General features: G+C 38.5%; 1 pseudogene; it reads left to right on the top strand.

The window, feature by feature from the left end:
• Positions 1-374: 374 nt before the first annotated feature.
• LOC132650495 (zinc finger protein 431-like) overlaps positions 375-19,186 on the top strand; it is a 171,793-nt pseudogene continuing 152,981 nt past the window's right edge.

The raw sequence follows: 19,186 nt of genomic DNA, 5'->3' as shown, positions 1-19,186 counted from the left end.
TCCTTCCACCTGTCTCATGACAGGGTCCTGACCTACTCACCCAAGTAACTGAAAATGATTCATAGATTGCTCAAGTACCCAACTAATGGCTACTTTATATTCATGTCTTACAAACTGATGAAACACAGGTTTTTGAAGCACGCCTTTGTTTTTTGTTTGTTTGTTTGTTTTTGTTTTTTTTTCAATCTAACCTTTAGGCTTTTTCATCTCCCCTACTTCACATCATGCACAGCACCCAACTGTATAACATTCGCACTTCTGTGTCAGAAAATAAATGGAAGAAGCAGTAGAATTGTATGATTATATTGACAATGACGTATAAATTATATTGTTGCCACTGTTTCTGTTGTACAATTGTATGGCTATTTTAGAATTCAGTGACCTTCAATGATGTGCATGTGAAATTCAGCCAAGAAGAGTGGGCCTTGCTGGAACCTTCCCAGAAGCAACTCTACAAAGATGTGATGCTAGAGACCTGTGAAAACCTCACTGCTATAGGTAAGACTGCAATTTTTCTTTCACTTTTAAAATAAAGAGACAACTCTTACTTTGTTATTGATCCTCTTCTGTAATTCCAATTGAGAATGAGGAGGAATGTGGTAAATAAATCAGGCATGATTCTAAGGGTCAAGAAGATAATGATTTATGTTTTGCCTTAATAATAACATGTTATTTCCAATAATATATATTTTCTCGTACTATATTTTAGGCTACAATTGGGATGACCATAATATTGAAGAACATTTTCAAAGTTCTACAAGTAATAAAAGGTAACATTATGTGCACACTCATACAGCTATGAATCTTAAATTTTAATGTGTCCTGGAAGTTTTGGTGTTTTTTGTTTGTTTGTTTATTGGCTGCTTTTTATTTTCTGTTTTTGAAATAGATTTTTTCTGGGTATCTGTGACTTTCTTAAACTTGCTTGTTAGACCAGCCTGACCTCAAAATAACAAGCAAGATATGCCTGCTTCTGCCTCCACAAGTGCTGGGATTAAAGGCATGTACCAGCACACATGGCTGTGTCCTGGAAGTTTTAAAGAAAAGCAACAGTGTAAAAACAGCACTGCTTTACGTGTACTGATGATCATTAAAATCTCATAATTTCATGTACTTCAATGTCAGGTATCTGATTTGTGTTTACAAGGCACTCTCCTAAGATAGAAGAAAATAAAATAATATTGTAACAAAAATACCATTTGAATCATATGGACATTACAGCTACTGACTTTAACTGCCAATCTGTTTAGTCTCATTCTATCTACTCAGATATTGTAAGAGGTATGCACACTGAATTGGTGATCAGTATGTGTTCACAACCTTCTAATAAGCAAAAATTTCATAGTAGAACCAGTGTTACTCATTTTCGTGCAGTAACTTTGTAAATTTTAGTGAAAGAAGCAGCTTATGAGAATCAAGAATATTGTTGTGGAGAAACCTTAATCCCTATATGACATGTCTATGATGAACAAAAAACAAACTGTGTTAATTCAATGTGGGAATCTTTATTATTTTTGTAAATTAAACTGGTATATCATATGTCAAAATGATTCTAAGACACATGAGCATAGGGATATTGAAAGAAGCAGTGTCCCTGTTTTTCTCCAAGAACAATTGATTTGGTAGTAGTCCCCACTGTGAGTAAATTTTCTGAATGTGATAAATGGTTACTGTTAATTGGTTTTGCAACTTCACTGAGAATTTATCAGCAAACTCATATTGCTGAAAATACCTATGAATACTAGGAATTTGGAACTTCTGCTTTTCCTGGCTCACTTTGTAAATGAAGTATCATTCATAGAGTACAAAAATTTGTGAATGGGATTGCTGTGGTAAAACTCTGAATTCTTAAATACTCTTCATATATAGGAGAAAACCTCTTATAGAAAAATGATGCTATAAAAGTGATCCACATAACAAATTCTCTTACCATCACAGGGATCTTCAAAAATACCCATAATGAAGGGGAATACCGTGAATGTAAATAATGTGATAAAACTTTTAAATTTGATTCTTCTTTACCATTAGACCAAATTATGAAATCAATTCATATATATAAATATATTTATTAGTGTAATGAAATGACGGTGGTAAATCTTTCACATGTGCCAATTTTCTTTGCAGGCATGAAAGCAGTCATACTGGAGAGAAACCCTTTAAATGCACTCTATGTGGGAAAACCTTCCCGTATATCACTGTTCTTATATGGCATAAAAGAACACACACTGGAGAGAAGCCTTACAAATGTAATCAATGTGGTAAAGCCTTTGCAAAAAGCAGTCAGCTCATACGGCATAAAAGAACACATACTGGAGAGAAACATTATGAATGTAATGAGTGTGGCAAAGCCTTTGCAGAAAACAGTACTCTCTTAAGCCATAAAAGAACACACACTGGAGAGAAACCTTATGAATGTAACCAATGTGGTAAAGCCTTTGCACAAAACAGTCATCTCATAAGCCATAAAAGAACACACACTGGAGAGAAACCTTATGAATGTAATGAGTGTGGTAAAGCCTTTGCAAAAAACAGTCATCTCATGAGCCATAAAAGAACACACACTGGAGAGAAACCTTATGAATGTAATGAGTGTGGCAAAGCCTTTGCAGAAAACAGTACTCTCTTAAGCCATAAAAGAACACACACTGGAGAGAAACCTTATGAATGTAACCAGTGTGGTAAAGCCTTTGCACAAAACAGTCATCTCATAAGCCATAAAAGAACACACACTGGAGAGAAACCTTATGAATGTAATGAGTGTGGTAAAGCCTTTGCAAAAAACAGTCATCTCATGAGCCATAAAAGAACACACACTGGAGAGAAACCTTATGAATGTAATGAGTGTGGCAAAGCCTTTGCAGAAAACAGTACTCTCTTAAGCCATAAAAGAACACACACTGGAGAGAAACCTTATAAATGTAACCAGTGTGGTAAAGCCTTTGCACGAAACAGTCATCTCATAAGCCATAAAAGAACACACACTGGGGAGAAACCTTATGAATGTAATGAGTGTGGTAAAGCCTTTGCAAAAAACAGTCATCTCATGAGCCATAAAAGAACACACACTGAGAGAAACCTTATGAATGTAATGAGTGTGGCAAAGCCTTTGCACAAAACAGTCATCTCATAAGCCATAAAAGAACACATACTGGAGAGAAACCTTATGAATGTAACCAGTATGGTAAAGCCTTTGCACAAAACAGTACTCTCTTAAGCCATAAAAGAACACACAGCAAAGAGAAACCTTATGAATGTAACCAGTGTGGTAAAGCCTTTGCAGAAAACAGTCATCTCATAAGACATAAAAGAACACATACTGGAAAGAAACCTTATGAATATACCCAACCAGATAAAGCCTTTGCACAGCAGAGTAGTCTCCAAAAACAGGAAAAGACACACAGTGGAGAGAAGCCTTGTGAGGGTAATTAGTGTGATAAAGCCTTTGCATGTAACAATCATCTCCTAAGACAACAGCACATTCTGGAGGGAAACCATATGAATATAACTATGTGGCAAAGCCTTTGCACATAAAATCTCCTAATACATAAAATAACACATACTGGAAAGATGTCTGACTGTAACCAATGTGAAAAAAACTTTTGGACTTCAGAATCATCTTCACACTCATGAAAGAAATCCTAATTGACAGAAAGCCTGTGAGTGCTTTAAACATGGTGAAACCATTCCACATTTGTATAATCTTCATCATCATGAAAGGATTCATAATAGAGGAAAAACTTATGAATGTGTTAAAATGGTGAGGCCTTGCATAAATCTAGAATCATCATCATCATAAAAGTATCCTTACTGGAGAGGAATTCTGTGAGTATAAGCAATTTGGAAAGGCCTTTGTGTACTTTGGTCCACTGAGATGCAACGGAACTGTAAAACTAGCTCAATGGAAATGACCTCCCTTTTTTGAAGGGAACATGCAACAGTATTATATATTAAGGGGCAATAGGAACGGAGAGTAGTCATGGGGCAGAGAAGGGAGGGGGATTACTATTGGAATTTAAAGTAAATAAACTTATTTTTAAAAAGAATACAATGAATGGTGAATATCAATTACATGCAACACTATTCTATAAAAAGGTATTTACGGAAGACTTATTGATAATCCTGATTCTCAACATTTAGTGTTTTCAATTGCCTCAGTTTACACAAGAAACTTTTAGTCCAGTGGATGAATATGTAGGGAATGGTGAATTAACACCAGCCAGGAAGTTCTCTGAGAGTATCACAACAGTGGTAGCCTGTAGAAGTTTCTTTGTGTACACATACCTATTGTTCCAGGGGTTCTATTGAAAACCATCACAACCCAGACTGAAGTTTGAGATGTGAGGGTGGAGGCTTTCTCTTCTATGTATGACCCTGCTGCTGGCCTAGTTGTATAACCATGGCAAGGATGAGTTTTCTCTGCCTGACATCATCTGGAGAGTGTCTTTACACATAGATGCCATCAATCAAGTTTGATACATGGCCTATGACACAGATCCATGATAACTCTCCCCTCCCTTCAAATATAGGATAATTAGGTTCCATGTTCTTGTTCACATGATAGGAATGTGCTTTTTAATGCAAATCAAGCATCCTTGAAGTGCCCAGTTTTAAACAATTATCTACACCTATCCTTAGAGCATCCCAGTCACTCCCCAAGGGGTACATACCCTCTGTTTTCTGGAATTAAAGTTTAACTTACTTTCTGAGGTGGTTCCCAGAGTGTTCTGATCACTGTTATGCTTGTGGGTCTTCCAAGCTTTATACCTCATCTTCTGGCCCCTCCTTCCTTTCTGGGCTGGTGAGAAACAGCCTCCAGGCAGCAAGAAAACCACGTTCTCGGAAATGCTTGTGATAAAATGTTTTACATTTCATAGCATTTCAAATTTCATGTGTTTCTGGATATGAGATGGTAAATAAAACAGTGTCTTTGGGATGGGACTCTTTGAAATGAGTTATACCTAGTGTTGATTTCACTAAAAGCTTGCAGGCAAGCTTCATGGTATGAAATCTTCTGAGTTGAGCACAGTGGCCTATGGAGGAGAAATAAGGGCAGAAATTTTATTTTCCTGTTTTTAATAGCTGAGTAGTGTTCTGATAATGTATGGGTAGATGGCAGAGGAGGGGAACTTCTCTTTTCAGTGGACTAAGGAAAAAGGATTGGGGGAAAGAGCGAAGGGGGGTGGGACCAGTAGGAGTTGAGGGAGTAGCCTTTAATAGGGATATATAATGATTAAATTGTGAAAAAATAACAATGATTAATAAAATAAAATTGAAGTAGAAAAACAAAACTTATAAGCAAAACTTCGAGTCCAGTCTGGGTACCCACCCTCCATCAAAGAAAAGAAAGAAGATATAAAGAAAGAAAAAAAATTAGAAAGATATAAAGAAAAGAAAAATATTTTCTTGTATCTGTTGAGACTTTCTTCCTTGTGAGCTCATTTTTTAATCATTGCCTAATGGAGAACATGCTGCTCTCTCTGAAGTTTATATTTCCATAAACATAGGTTTCATACCTGGAACAAATGGCAGAGGTTCATATTTAACATATCAAAACAGACATAGCTGCTAATTTTCTCCCAGCAATCCCTAAGTCCTTCCATGTTATATGGTCCTCCAGGCTGGCATAGTGCACCCAATACCCTGAATTCTTCCTAGGGCCTGAGCTAAACTCATTTCCCCCTTCCCCATATGTAGGCAAACTATTTTGGCTTCCTGGTCCTGTTGATAGCCATGCAAGAGTAACAGCAAAACATCTGTAGCACTCGTGGAATGTGGCTCCCCCGTTAGCATAGTCATGATGAGTTTGTCTTGGAGAAGCATAACCCCAAGAACTGCTTATACTGAGGACTTTGTGCTGTTGTGGAACATAGCTCTATTTGATGCCATTATGATGCCCATATTCCTCATTTGGTGTCTGTTGTTATGCCCCCATTTTCATTTCTTATGTTGCTGATTTGCGTATTTTCTCTCTGGCTTTTAGTTAGTTTGGCTAAGGGTTTGTCTACCTTGTGGATTTTCTCAAAGAATCAGCTCTTGGTCCCATTGATTGTTTGAATTGTTTTCTTTGTTTCTAATTCATTGATTTCTTAGTTTGAATATTTCCAATCATCTACTCCACTTGGGTGTGTCTGCTTAAGTTGAAGTCACGCCATAATTCTTCCTGACATTTAAAAGGAGCTACAATAATCCTTCCTAAACTATCAAGAAAAGAGAAGATAAGAAAAAAGGAAAAGAAACAGAAGGAACCCTTTGAAACTCTTTCTAGAAATCCAGCATTGCTGTCATAAGCAATCCAGTAAAACACAAAAAACAACAACAAAAGAAAACTACAGGCCAAAACTGTTGATAAAAATAGACTTTCAACCAAAGTTAAACAAAAAAGATAAGGAGGGGGTGCTGGAGAGATGTCTCAGAGGTTAAGAACTGACTGACTGCTCTTTGAAAGGTCCTGAGTTCAATTCCCAGCAACCATATTTTGACTCACAACCATCTATAATGAGATCTGGTGTTCTCTTCTGGTGTGCAGGTGTACATGCTGGCAGAATAATGTACACATAATAAATAAATAAATAAATCTTAAAAAAGAAATTAAAAAAAGATAAGGAGGGACAATTCATTCTCATCAAAGGAAAATTCCACCAGGAGGACATCACAGTCCTGAACATCTATGCCCCAAATACAAGAGCACCTGCTTTTGTAAATAAAAACATGATTAAATCTTAAATCACACATCCCAACACCTTAATAGTGGGAGACTTCAACACTCCACTCTCATCAAGGGACAGATCATCTAGACAAAAGCTAAATAGGGAGAAATGACACTTACAGAGCAAATTTACTGAAGCAAATAGACCTAATGTCTACAGAACTTTTCAACCAAACACAATGGAGTATGCCTTATTTTCAGTACCTCATGGAAATTTCTCAAAAATTGACCACATAGTCAGACACAAAGCAAGTCTCAACAAATGCAAGAAAATAAAAATAATTTCTTGTATCCTTTCAGACCACCATGGCCTAAAACTGGACCTCAACAACAACAGAAACTACAAAAGCATACATACATATGGTAACTAAACAACTCTCTACTCAGTGACAGCTTTCTCAGGAAAGAAACAAAAAAAGAAACTGGAGACTTCCTAAAATTCAATGAAAATGAAGGCACAACATACCAAAAGTTATGGGAAATGATGAAAGTGCTCCTAAGAGGAAAGTTCATAGCACTAAGTTTCTTCAAAAAGAAGTTCTAGACAAGCAATTTAATGGCAAACCTAAAATCCCTAGTATAAAAAGAAGTAGACACACACAAGAAGAGAAGATGATTGGAAATATTCAAACTCAGAGCTGAAATCAATGAATTAGAAACAAAGAAAACAATTCAAAGAATCAATGTGACCAAAAGCTGGTTCTTTGACAAAATCAACAATATAGACAAACCCTTAGTAAATCTAACTACAAGGCTAATAGAAACTATCCAAATCAGCAAAATCAGAAATCAAAATGGGGGCATAACAAGAGACACTGAGGAAATCCAAACAATCATTAGGTCATAGTACAAAAGCCTACGTGCCACAAAATTTGAAAATCTAAATTAAATGGACAATTTTCTTGATAGATTCCATCTACCAAAATTAAATCAAGATCAGGCAGAAAGATTGAATAGTCCTATATCCCCCAAGGAAATAGAAGCAGTCACCACAAGTCTCTCTTCCAAAAAAAAATGCCCAGGCCACATGGTTTCAGCACAGAATTCTACCAGACCTTCAAAGAAGTGCTAACTCGAATTCAACTTAAATTATTCCACAAAATAGAAACAGAAGGAACATTACCAAATTCATTCTAGATAGCCACAGTCACCTTGAAACCTAAACTACACAAAGACCCAACCAAAAAAGAGAAATTCAGACCTATTGCTCTTATGAGAATTGGTGGAAAAATATTCAATAAAATATTGGCAAACCTAATTCAAGAATATATAAAAGATATCATCCACCATGACCAAGTAGGCTTCATCTCATGCATGCAGGGGTGGTTCAGTAAATGGAAATCCATCATTTAAACAAACTGAAGGAGGAAAACCACATGATCATCTCCTTAGACATTTGACAAAATCCAACATCCATTCATGTTTATAGTCTTGGAGAGATCAGATATACAAGGCACATAGCTAAACATAGTGAAGAAATTACACAGCAAGTCTATAGCTAACATCAAACTAAATGGAAAAAAAACTTACATCAATCCCACTGAAATCAGGGACAAGGCAAGGCTGCCCAAGTACTGGAAGTCTTCGCTAGAGCAATAAGACAACTAAAGGAGATCAAGCGGATACAAATTGGAATGGAAGAAATCAAAGTATCACTATTTGCAGAAGATATAATAGTCTACATGAATGACACCAAAAATTCATCCAGAGAACACCTTCAGCTGATAAACACCTTCAGCCTTGCCAGGCCACAGAGGAGGACAATGAAGTCAGTTTGGATGAGATCAGATAAGCTAGGGTCAGATGAAAGGGGAAGAGGACCTCCCTTATCTCTGGACTTGGAGAGGGGCATAGGAGGAGATGAGGAGGAGTAGGTGGAATTGGGAGGGGAGGAAAGAGGAGGCTACAGCTGGGATACAAAGTGAATAAGCTCTAATTAGTATAAAAAATAAAAACTTAATTTAAAAAATTGAACAGCAAAAAGTTTAAAGAAAAAAGTTGCACTTAGCACTTTTGGAACTGAATACAGCTGGCAGCCTTCAACAAAGATAGTGGTAAAACCATGGCTCCACCTTCTTTATCCATGAACCAACATGGTGGCTAGCCATGTGTTGCTGCATACTGTGGCCGCCAATGCAAAACAGCCATTAGGTGTCACTGATGGTGTTACTACAGCCTACAGTATAGCACTGTGGAGCATTTACAGCTCCCCATAACTAAAATTTCTAAAATTGTAATCAAATACGTTTTAGAACCAACTGCATAAAAGAACAGTACTTTAACTATTCTGGCCATACCAAACCTGTCAGCCAGAAAGAAACGGCATTAATCCATTCACTCAGGAGCTGGTGGTAGGTATATAATGGTTAACAATTACCTGAATACAACCCTGTATAACCCTATGGTAACATGGAGCTGCAGTTTTATTCTCCTGTTAAAGAGCATAAGCAGACATTTTGCATCAAATAATCTCCAGCCTTTTAAGTGAAAAACAACATATTTTACAGTTCTTTCTCAAATCATATTTGCAGGAAAGCAAAACCAAAGCAAATACAGTTCATATGTCCTCTGGCTTTCTATACATACTCTGATCTTCCATAAAATTCTATATAACTTCCGGTTACTTTGGACAAGCTATTTCTTTCTTTTTTTTCTTTTTTTCTTTTCTTTTCTCTTCTTTTCCTTTCCTTTCCTTTCTTTTCTTTTCTTTTCTTTTCTTTCCCTTTCCTTTCCTTCCCTTTCTTTTCTTTATTGTCACAGTTTCTTGCCTTCTCTCTTGCTTTTCAGACAACATAAAAACCTTCATCAAAATCCTCTCAACATTTCTTTACTAAGCCATGGGTTTTTTACCATCTTGAGATGATAAACTGTAAAAACTGCACTTTTCTTAATTGCTTCAAACAATATGGCTTAGTTTCATTTGGTAAAATGAATAAAATAAATACCAAGGTCTCTTGACCTTCCCAAAGGGTCAAGAAACTGTTCTATGTTCTTTGTTAGATAGCCCAAGGTCATTATTTTAAATGCCTGATAAACTTTAAAATGTGTCATAGTCTTAAACATTTAAACATTCTCCAAAACTTGTTTTTGCTATATGAAAATAAATTACTCTTTTTATGAGTAAAACTACAAAGCATAACCATAGTTTTAAAAGTCAGAATCAAATTTTAAAACCAAATTTTACCAGTGCGAACAATCCAATCTCTAAATTCAATACCAATTTAGAATGAGTCTTGTTTTCTTAGTCGAAAAGGAAACGGGATAAACAAAATTCATTTTGACTAAGAGGTTCTGTAACCACTCTTTTCCTTTGTTCTACCCCACGTGGCAATTTCAAAATGGTGGAGTCACATCAGAATGCATGACAAGCCACATGGTTGCTATTTAAAAACATCTGTGCTTCTGTAGATCTAATAAACACATATGCACACATATATGTTCTAAACAAGAGTTTGAATTTAATCTTTAGACATATTCAATAACTGTTAAGCTATAAACAAGACATACAGAGCATATTAACCATTTAAGATCAGTAAAAAATATGAAGTGGCGATATATACATTTAAACTGAGAAAACTTCTCTTACTCCATCCAGCTGTAATTGCCCTATCAGTCTGGGAAAGCTCTCACAGCCCACCCTGCTCTTGGGTGTCCTCTATCTGTCCCGCCCCGAGGCATTCTCCTACCAAAGACCAAAGGCTTCCCAGCTTATAGTGCTAGGAGCATGGGGCAAGCAAAGTCACCATAGTGCATAGCTGTTTGGTCACCTGCCTACTGAGACCATCATAAACAAACAAACAAACCCATAAAAGAAGACAAGAAAATAATGTACCAATACAATGTGTACAAAAAGAAAGGGAGAGGAAAGAAAACCCAAAGGGGTAGTGGACCATTTCTCAATGGCTCTCTTCCCTGTTCCATTAGAAGGTGGCCTTCCCCCAAATTGAGCTATATACAATTATACTAGCCTGAAATGGCAGCCCATTATTATACCAGACCAGTTGATCTGAAATCTCAATTCCCTCAGCCCACTCCTGCCATGGGGCATTGCTGCTGCTTCCCCCACCATGAAGAAAATGCACTCAACAATCATAGCTCCTAGCTGGGCAGGAGCAGTCCTGACAATTTCATCCCCAGACCCACCCATGTATTCTCTCCCTCTGGCTGCCAGAACACCTGATTCTGCCACAGCAGGAAGTGGAGAAGGTGAACAGGACGAGGGTGGAGGGGGTGAAAGGAACAAGGAGGGATTACAGCAAGTCTGTCTCATAGCATCCATCACAGTCCCATACTCCAATACAAACAAACATTCATAAACACAAGGAACAAAATAGACAGACAAATGCATGCATACTTGCTGCTACACTACTGAAAACAAAACCAGAACCAAGTGTCTGGCTTTTGTTCATGGTTGGAAAGGCAAAAGCAGAAACAGGTTCTTCCTCTGGGAAAGGCACATCTGTCCCAAAGAAGTTTCTAAACACAAGGACTAAAATAGGACAGGTGCAGACTGAGTGGCCGTGTAGCCAGATCATAAGGTAAGCTCAGATCCATGGAACTTTAGATCACTGCTCTGGTTTCCCTGCCACAAAAGCTCCAGAGCAGTGTGTGATTCTGAATCACCTCCCAACCTCAGGACTCTACCCAAGTGCCCACCAAAAAAAAGAAAAAAGAGAAAAGAAAAGAAAAAGAAAACAAACAAACAAACAACAACAACAACAACAAAAAAAAAAACGAAGACAGGGGTAATCCCCTGACTTTGGCAGCTGTGATTACCCCGAAGTCTTCCTCTGATCACATCCTGCTGCCATCACCAATATGAACACCTGAGGATTTTTCAGAATAGAGGACAGAAAGTAATCACACACATGCACACTTAGATACTTACGAGCCGCAATAAGACCATCTAGGTCAGGGTCCTGGAGTCTTGGGGATCCTGATGAGCCCCGCAAATGTTATTCTCAGTTCATGAGACCCCAAAAGGTCACCAGGAATTGACTCCACTGAAAACATATGAGGGTTTATTTAATACAAGCTCGAGTCCAGGTCACAAACAACCTCCTTGGTGAAGAGGAGGAGTATGGCAGGGTGGTCTAGGGCAACAAGGTTTTTAAAGGGAAAAGCCATAAGCAGTGAGTTACATGCCTTGGAGTTACATGACTGTGAAAGGGAAATTTACTTTTGAAATGATTGTTTTACTTTACATGCTAAGACACTAAATGGTTCTGGCCTGAACATCTGGTCCGGTAACCTAGCAACTATATCTCTACTGGGCAAGAAAAGAATGCGGTAGGGCTAGTTCACCCCTGAAGGTGGCTGGACATGTATACACCTGTCTGGTCTTTCTTCAGTCTTATGCTTTAAACTTTAAACCAAAGCCCCTCCCCAAAAAATTAAAAAATAAAGCTTAAATTTTGATTCTTTGGTCTCTCACTATGTAGTAATTCCTTTGTCTCAGAAATGTAAAAACTATGAAGCCCACTGGAATTTTCTTCACCCATGTGATGTAAATATGTATATTGATGTGTTTGCATGAACTAGGTCAGTCTGTTTTTTTGGTATATTTTACATGAGTGTATGTCAATTATCTGGCTATAAGGAGTTCCTCTTTCATCGTCCATGGAATATGTGCAAATATGTACAGGTTTATATATCTGATCATTTGTCTACGTGTATGTATGGGAGAACAGGCCATAACAGCTGGTCAGGGAAGATGTTTTCCTAAAGGGCAGCCTGAACTTGCTACAGTTTCTGCAGAGGACATGCTAGCTGAAATCAGCATCATCATCATACATAAACTTGTAGGAATTTGTTAGTAAAATTTCTTGTTTCACCCACTTTTTTCAGTAAGTGTATGCCTGCAACCTCTATCTTTTCTATCCATTTCTCTTTAGATCATGGAGGGTTAATAGGACCCTAAAACTCTACCAGACCTCTGAGCCTGCCTCAGAGACAGGAAAGATGATTGCCACTGAGCCCATAGTGGCCTGAAGAGTATCTCGGGGTAAACAAGCCTGCAATTCTTTGTCAGTCTAATTAAGACCACCTGTTGTTAAGCAATAAAAACATTAGGGAAAGAGTGACTTTGTTGTCAGAGTGACCAGAAAGCCTTAAGTGGCTCAATTGGTAAAGCACTAGGCTCCAAGTAAGGAGACTGGGGATTAACACCTAAATAAAACTGCTTTTGACTTCATCAAGATGCCCAAATCAAGTTTAGATATACAGAAAGAGACAAATATCAGTCCCTGACCCTGAATTCACCTGCTTCAGTCTTTCCAAGCTGGGTATTCACTTCTGGATATTAACAATTATCAATTATTTTGAGGCTAAAATTTCATCGTGAAATTTCTTTCTTCCCTTTTCTTTCTCCAGGCCTTCCCATACACTGCCCCATGCTCACCTTCAAATTCATGGCTTCTTTCTTCATTGTTATTTCATGTGTTATATATACATGTATTTTAAAATATAAACTGCTTGTTTTTTGAAGTATATGCAAATTTATTGTCTTTAATCAGTGCTTTCAGTTCCAAAATCATGTAAGATAATTACAGACATATATACATAAACTGTGACAGAACCTTTTTCCATTTTATCTCATATTTTTAATTATAAGATGAAAATGTTTTACTGTCTTGACCACAGTAAATTACTTACAAATGATGTAAGATTGTGAAGCTTCTCTTGCTGATGAGTGAGGCTTACCTGCCATGGTAGACTCTCACCCTTGTTTGTGTCTTCTTTAGATCCCGTTTCAGTTTTGCTCAACAGCATTTTCTGGAGGGCATGGGCCACTGCCTACACTACATTTCATATGGAATAGCTGGGCTCAGACTTGGTCATCCCATCATTTTCTTCTGATTTAATCTGTATTGAAATGTTTGCTGTGTATGGTTTATGATTTCCACATAGCAAAGCAGGTGAGCAATCAAAGTTGTCAATCCAGAATTTATGGAAGAATCTCCTGGGTACTGGGGGGATGTAGGTGCCTCGAGAAAATGCTTTAAGCCAGGGATGGCTCTTTTCTTTTAACATGAGAAGATTCCTCTGAAAAAGTTTATAATATCATTCTTATTTGATAGACTCTAAATATAATGTGTTGCTTGGCCACGTTCCACACCTTCCTTCTGGTTGAAAATATTTTGCCATAAGGAAAACACATCAATTATTTATATCACTATAGACTACCTGTATATTTGCCTGTGTATTTTGGTTCAAGTCCAGCAAATCAACACCAACTAGTACCCAAGTATCAATTAGCTGGGATTTTTTCCCGAAAACAGACACACACATAGATTGATCTTTCTTCCTTCTTTCTTCCTCCTCCACCTCATCCTTTTTTTTCTTGGCCCATGTATATATGCCTTCATGTCAGCAGAGGAAGCCTTATGCACAGAGCTTACCACTGAGCACAGAGCACCTTACCTACTAAGCCTCCAGCACACCAAGCATTATTTAGTGTCCTGCCTGCTCACACACCGCTGGCCAGCAGAGGGCGCCAGAACACCCTAAACAAGGTCATGATGCCCAACCTGAGCTCAGGCGGGTTGGAACAATCCCCCCAGGATGCAGGCAGCAGTGTGGGAGTGCAGGATTGTGCATCTCTCTTTAGTCACCCCCCGCCGTCTGCGGTTCTGCCCCACGCACGAGGCGTTAGGGGACTCCAGGCAGAAGGACTGACAGATGTCGGTGGACAGGGGAGGGATTGCTTGCAGTCAAATATCTGAGTCCCCCACCCCGTCTCTCTCATGAATCCTGTCCCTTGTGCTGCCTATAAAGCCCCTGCGGGCTAGTCCCTAAATCACGTGCCGGGGTCCCTCAGCTTTGCTCATGGGTGGCATGGCAAAAAGCCTGGAAGTAGGCTGGGGAAGCCTCTTCACGCTACTGCAGGCCTCAGTGGCATACAGCCAACACAGCCTTTCCCCTGGTCCCTGTGTCGGTAAATCTAAGGTCTTGCCAGACAAGCTTGCAATAGCCTTTATTCCAGGCACATGGGATGCAGACACAGGATGATCCTTGTGATTTCAATGTAAGCCTGGTTGGCAAAGACAGTCCAGGACTGTGGTTTTTATTTTTTGAGGTATTTCTGCATTGGGATTTTTACGTAATGAGTTATCTCATAGGTAACATGGTTTTCAAACCACCTTTGATTTTTTCCCCCCAGAAGTGTTCATAGTGTTCAGAATGGGGCAACTCATAGCAGTCTTGGAAACATTTAAACAGTTTTACTATTTTTATGTGTTTTTGTGTTTTCCCACGTGTATGTCTGTGCATAACATGCATGCCTATTGTCTGCAGGGGCCAGAAATAGGCAATGGATCTTCTGAAATTGTTCTTACACAAAGTAGCGAGATACTATGCCCATGCTGGTAAGAGAATTCAAGACTGTGGAAGTCTTTTCAGTGATTTGATTTGATTTTAGTTCTTAAATTTTTTTCACAATTTCTTGTTATATAGCCTGATTGAAACCCCCTTCCTCCAATCCCCCCAGTCCCACCATCCCTCCTTCTTCCTCCTCTCCCCTTTTCCTAGTGCAGGTAAAGGGGGAGTACTTCACCATTGCCATCTCACATAGCCTGTTAAGTCCCATCAGGAGTGCATGGATCCTCTTCCTCCATGGCGGCATCCCAAGGGGTGAGTAATTAAAGAGCAGGCAATGTAGAATTTCTTTACCAAAAAAAAATATATATATATATATCACCCCAAAAAATCTACTTTAGAAATCATGAAAATAACATAATATCTTCCACAAGCCAAAAACAAACAAACAAACAAAAAACCAGACATTTTACTCTTTGGGCCATTATACTGAAAAAAAAAATTTAAAAGCTTGAACATTATCACAGCTTTGAGTTTATTACTTTCATATTTATACCATTGAGAATTTATTTAGTCTTCCTACATGTGTATGAGTGTTTAATTAATGTTTTCTTGTGTGTCCCTGGTTGTATGCCCTTGCACCAACCACAGGCATGCACTGCTTTCGGGAAATTCTGAGCCTCTGACTGAGTGATCAAAATCCTTTACATGAACTGCCAGAGTTCTTAAATGAGGAGCCATCTCTCAAGACACATTATTTATTTATTAATGAAATTCCCTTTTTATTTTCCATATTATTGTCTGTTCACTCAAATGTGATCAACATGTTTGCTTATAATAATTTTATTAGTGAATCTGTTATTTAAGTGAAAGTATATTATTTTTTTATTAAAAATATTTCGTTATGAATTTTTAATTTATTTTTATTATTACAATTTATTCACTTTGTATGCTATCTGTAGCCCCATCCCTCATCTCCCCCAAATCCCACCCTCCTTTCCTCATCTTCTCCTATACCCTTCCTCAAGACAACTGATAGGGAGATCCTCCCCTCCTTCCATCTGACCCTAGCCTATCAGGTCTCATCAGGACTGGCTGCCTAGTCTTGCTCTGTGGCCTGCTAGCACTGCACTCTGCTTCAGGTGGAGGTAATCAAAGAGTTCATATCAGAGATGGCCCCTGCTCCCCTTACTAGGGTGTTGACTTGGAGGCTGAGCTGCCACGGGCTCCATCTGAGTATGGGGTTTAGGTATCTCCACGAATGGTCCTTGGTTGGAGTATCACTCCTTGAAAGAAACCCTGGGCCCAGAATTTTTCATCTGTCGCTCTCTTTGTGGAGCTCCTGTCCCCTCCAGGTCTTCCCAGCTCCCCCGTCTTTCATAAGATCCCCTGTGCTCTGCCCAAAGTTTGGCTGCGAGTCTCAGCATCTGCTTGGCTACCCTGTTAGACAGAGGCTCTCGGAGGCCCTCTCTGGTAGGTCCCTGTCCTTTCACTTCTTATGCCGCTCCCCCCACACCCGTGTACATCACATTGGCTTTCTGGGTGAGGACTGAGCGGTTTCCCGAAGGTCCTACTTCTTGTTCTGCAAATTTTCACATGTTCATTCTGCATGATATGACTCAAAGTTCCTTATAAGTGAGTCTCTACCAGGCCTGTCTTTCTGCTTCTGGGATACCTCGCTCGGGATGACATGGGAAGAATAAATAAAATCTCAGATATAGAAATACGAAAGTAATAAACTCAAGGCTGTTAAAGTGTTCAAGCTTTACTTTTCGGAAGGGCCACTCTCTTTCTCTAGTGGCCCAAAAAAAGTAAAATGTATGTTGTTTTGCTTGTGGAAGATATTATGTCATTTTAAAGATGTGTCTAAGGTAGATTATTGGGCTGTCTTTTCTTTTTTTTAAATAAATTCTCAGTTCCATAGAATTTATTATTTATTTATTTATTATTGATTATTTTATTGATTTTTATTACAGAGTTAATAAAATGTAATTAATAAACAACAACAATAATAATAATAGTAGTAGTAGTAGTAGTAATAAAATAATAAAACACTTCTCAAAAATAATTCTCAGTTGCCTGCTCCTTGATTACTCACCCCCAGTGATGTAGCCTTGCCAGGCCCCAGACAAAGAGGTTCCATGTCCTCCTTATGGACGTTAAGAAGCTCGGGGAAGATGGCAATGGTGGAGAGAACTCCCCCTTTCAGTGGAACAGGGGAAGAAGATAGGGGGAAAAGGGAGGGAGGGTGCTACTGGAAGGGGAGTTGTGGAATGGGTCTCCATTAGGTAATGATTAAAAAATGAGCTCACAAGGAAGAAAGGTGGCAAAGACAAAGATTCTATTGTTCTTTGCTTTCTTTATATCATCTTTCTTTTCTTTGAGGGAGGGCGGGTACCCAGACTGGACTCAAATTTTTGCTGTCAAGTTTTGTTTTTCTAATTAATTTGTATTATATTAATCATTTTTATTTTTTCAGAATTTATTCATTGTATACCCCTTTTTAAAGGCCACTTCCTCAACTCCTACTGGTCCCATACTCCTTCCCTCTTTCCCCCAAACCCTTTCCCCTAATCCTTTCAAAGGGGGAGTCCTCCTCCACTCCCATCCATCCACACATTATCAGAACACTACTCAGCTATTAAAATGAGGGAAATAAAATGTCTGCTCTTATTATTTCTGCATAGGCCACTGTGCTCAACTCAAAAGAATTCATACTATGAAGCTTGCCTGTAAGCTTACTGTGAAATAAACAATAGGTATAACTCAGTTTAGAGAGTCTCACCCCAAAGACACTGTTTGATTTACCATCTCACATCAAGAAACATGTGAAATTTGAAATGCTATGAAGTGTGAAACATTTTTTTCACAAGGATTTCAGAGAACATGGTTCTCTTGCTGCCTGGAGGCTGTTTCCCACCAGTCCAGGAAGGAAGGAGGCCCAGAAGATGAGGAAGCCACCCAGAAGATGAGGAAGCTTGGAAGCCACCCAAGCATAACAGTGATCAGAACACTCTGGGAACCACCTCAGAAAGTAAGTTCAACTTTAATTCCAGAAAACAGAGGGTATGTACCCCTTAGGGAGTGACTGGGATGCTCTAAGGATAGGTGTAGATAATTGTTTAAAACAGGGCATTTCAAGGATGCTTGATTTGCATTAAACAGCACATTCCTATCATGTGAAAAAGAACATGGAACCTCATTTTCCTATATTTGAAGGGAGGGGAGTAATCAGGGATCTGTGTCAAAGCCCATGTATCAAACTTGATTGATGGCATCTATGTCTAAAGGCACTCTCCAGATGAAGTCAGGCAGAGAAAACTCACCCTTGCCATGGTTATACAACTAGGCCAGCAGCAGGGTCATACATGCAAGAGAAAGCCTCCTCCCTCACATCTCAAACTTCAGTCTGGGTTGTGATGGTTTTCAATAGAACCCCTGGAACAATAGGTATGTGTACACAAAGAAACTTCTACAGACTACCACTGTTGTGATACTCTCAGAGAACTTCCTGGCTGGTGTTAGTTCACCATTCCCTACATATTCATTCACTGGACTAAAAGTTTCTTGTGTAAACTGAGGCAATTGAAAACAGTAAATGTTGAGAATCAGGATTATCAATAAGTCTTCCATAAACACCTTATTATATAATACTGATACATGTAATTGATATTCACCATTAATTGTATTCTTTTTAAAAATAAGTTTATTTACTTTAAATTCCAATAGTAATCCCTCTCCCTTCTCTGCCCAATGACTACCCTCTGTTCCTATTGCCCCTTATTATATAGTACTGTTGCATGTTCCCTTCAGAAAAGTGAGGTCATTTCCACTGAGCTAGTTTTACAGTTCTGTTGGATCTCAGTGGACCAAAGTACACAAAGGCCTTTCCAAATTGCTTATACTCACAGAATTCCTCTCCAGTAAGGATACTTTTATGATGATGATGACTCTAGATTTGTGCAAGCCCTCACCATTTTAACACATTCATAAGTTTTTCCTCTATTATGAATCCTTTCATGATGATGAAGATTATACAAATGTGGAATGGTTTCACCATGTTAAAAGCACTCACAGTCTTTCTGTCCATTAGGATTTCTTTCATGAGTGTGGAGATTATTCTGAAGTCCAAAAGTTTTTTCACATTGGTTACAGTCAGACATC

Source organism: Meriones unguiculatus (assembly GCF_030254825.1).
Source record: "Meriones unguiculatus strain TT.TT164.6M chromosome 13 unlocalized genomic scaffold, Bangor_MerUng_6.1 Chr13, whole genome shotgun sequence".
NCBI lineage: Eukaryota > Metazoa > Chordata > Mammalia > Rodentia > Muridae > Meriones > Meriones unguiculatus.
The sequence above is the reverse complement of the archived record's forward strand: the minus strand, read 5'-3'. Positions and strand labels throughout refer to the sequence as shown.